The sequence below is a fragment of the Petaurus breviceps genome, unplaced genomic scaffold (assembly GCF_028583685.1).
Source record: "Petaurus breviceps papuanus isolate PSGF00001 unplaced genomic scaffold, PetGlider_PUasm1.0 90895, whole genome shotgun sequence".
In the NCBI taxonomy this organism is placed as follows: Eukaryota; Metazoa; Chordata; class Mammalia; order Diprotodontia; family Petauridae; genus Petaurus; species Petaurus breviceps.
In genome coordinates, this window is record NW_027187372.1 from 2,600,685 (window position 1) to 2,603,748 (window position 3,064).

Below are 3,064 nucleotides of genomic sequence, written 5' to 3' on the forward strand. Positions count from 1 at the left end.
AGATGTTGTCTATCCCAGATCAGAGTTCATGGGAATGCAGCATAGGGGTTCCTCTGAGGCAGGAGTTTTTGAAAGGAGTATTGAGGGAGAAGGAGAGAAGGAAATGGGGGAAGGAAAAAGCCCTCCTTGAATCATCTTACTCTTTTGTGTAGATGATGAACTCCTGGAAGTAACATTTTTTAAGCTTACATTTCATCAAAATACCCATTCTGTTGTCCTTAGTTTTCTTCACCATTTCCTGATCGCTTATTTAACATTACTGACATGGCAGGACCATGCCATGATTTTCTACTGCCTGCCCTTGCTTACATCTTCTAAACATATCTTCTTAGAACCAAATTTGTTTGATTAATAGTCTTTCTATCCAAGTTGATCTCTTTAGACAATTCCTTCCTTTTCTCCTCATTGAAATTGTCTTTTTGGGTCTTCAGAACTTCATTCCTGGGAGCTTCCCATTCCTCAAGCTTTCCAACATTTCTTTCTCAGCATTCTTTCCCTTCTTGTGAATAAGTAGATCTAGAGAAAACGTTCTCTTCATTGTATACCTCCCATTCATTCATAGGTCCCCCAAGACAAGCTACCCCAGGTTCCAGGGATTCTGTGGATTTGAATCTACTTTAAAACCTTGACTCACAAGCCCCCACTAATGTCTCTCATTTTGCTAAAGAACACAATTCAAAGCAAAGATATTTGATGAAATATTTTTGAAAATAGGAGAAGTAGTAATAGAATATGTCTGCCATAAAGCCATATTACACTCTCCCATAAACATACACACCATCATTGTGAAGAGTTGAATGTTGTGGGAAAAATACAAGAAAAGAAACATAGGGAACCTAGAGCCATTTTAAGATGTAGTCCAGAAATCCAAGTTCTATTCTAAGACAATTTCCTCTGAATAATTGATGTTCATAATGGTAACTCCAAGGCATTAGAAATATTAGGGTGGCTTCGAATTCATTAAAGATAGATATCATTCAGTGACAGGTATGTTTTATTATATATAAATTATTTTTGAATGGTCAGTATGCATGGTACATGGCATTAATCACTTATATACAGTACTATCTCCTTGTTGCTAAATTCATTTGGTACATCAAATTACTCCAATCACACAGCTTGATTTGGTGAGTATAGAATTAGAGGGGGACAAAGAGCATTGAATATTCCAAAAGGAAATTTCTATCCCATTGGGGCAGTTTGATAAATTCCCTTTATCCATTCTAGGAAAAATATTGTCTAAAAAATCAGTCATCAAGAATCAGAGAGCATCCCTTCTCCTGGGGGTGCTGGAGAAATACCAACAACTATTATTCATTAGCTTTCTTTTTTCTAGACTCTATGAGGATCAGCAATCTTCTGTCATGTCAACATAATGTTGAACATTTGACAATTTCGTAGTTTACAGCTTTCTTTATGTTGGGTATATTATAGAAAGGTACCTCACTGAAGATGTTTGGCCTTCCCTAAATTAATCTAGCCACATAACATTGGAGAGTCTGGAATGTAATGACAGAGCCAAAAGAAAATGCTAGCATAGGAACATCACCAAGATAAAAGTGAAACTGGAAAATTTTAGGAGCAAGCCAGGGGAAATTAAGAAATTTAAATCTTTATTGAATCTAACTGGTGTTTTTGGATATATGCACAATTTCATATCTAATATTTTAGAGGGATGTTTCTAATGGAACAGAACACAATTTAGGTAATGCTACCCAAAGTCCTATTAAGCTTTTATAAAATACCCTGCTCATTAGATTAGATGTGGGAGATATTCTGCCCTCATTAATAAAGCATTCACAAACTGTCTCTTATGGTAAGTTACTTCTGCTGACTGCTAACCCCAACCATTTTAATATTTTTTCTAAGTGCCTTTAATTTTAAACTTTTTTTTAACCTTGTCTTCAAATTCTGGGGTCATTTCCTATTTGGGACTTGCTTCCTCCTGCACATTAAATATAATTCTCTTTTAACCAAAATGTCTGATAAGACAAACCATTCCCAACTTTGCTGGATAATAGTTATGAAACACTCATGTGATACAGTGTTTTATCTAGTAAGAAGAGGTGGAGCATGAGCTAGCTTCTCAGAATGCTTTACCTAGAGATGCCACCAGGTGGAACCCTATCCTCGAACTGCCCTAAGAAGCTTCCTAGAGCACAGGCACAAGTCAGACTTGTCTGGTACCTTCCAGTCTTGATCTTGTCTATTCTAGGGAATGACATATGAAAACTTTCTAAAATAACTCATAGCTCATTCACTTGGCTCATTCCCCGGTTCTCATGACGATTTTGATCTCCTCGATATCAAATGTACATTATATGTACCTTTACTAAAGCAGAAACAAAATTAGCCATGTTGGCTTTGACACAGATGATTCTGGCTCCCAAGCCTATATATCCAGCACTGGTCTCTCTCTGGAGTTCCAGTCCTCCATCACTCACTTACAATTGGACATTTTGAATTCGATATCCCACAGGCATCTCAAACCCAACATTTCCAGACCAGAAATCATCAACTTTTTTCCAAACTCATCTCACTTCCAAACTTCACTATTTCTTTCTCTATTCTCTAATTCTTACTAGACTACCACCATCCTTCATATTCTCATAATCTCAGTGTCATTCTTAATTCCTCATTCATCCTTACCCTATGTAGCCAATCAAATGATTGTTTACTTAAAGCTGGAACATATGGCTCAGAGATCATCTAGTCTGACCCTCTTATCTTACAGATAAGGAAACTGAGGCCTAGGGCAGTTAGGTGATTTTCCTAAAGTCACAGATTATAAGCACCAGAGTAGGATTTGAACTCAGGTCTTCTGTAATGAGAATGTAAATTTTTAAGATCTTCCCTGCCCCTAGGCTAAAGAGCACCTGGAGCCTGGGGTGGGAGGCTTGTTTTTCAGTAGATACTTCTTGATTGGCCAGTGAGTCAACAAGGTTGTTACATTCTCTGAGCCAGGAGAAGGCTATATAAGCCCTGATGTGTAGCTTTGTTTTGGGACTCACTTTGAGAATTGTTCTGTGATTTGATCTGAATTCTGGGAAGCCGTTGTTGAGAG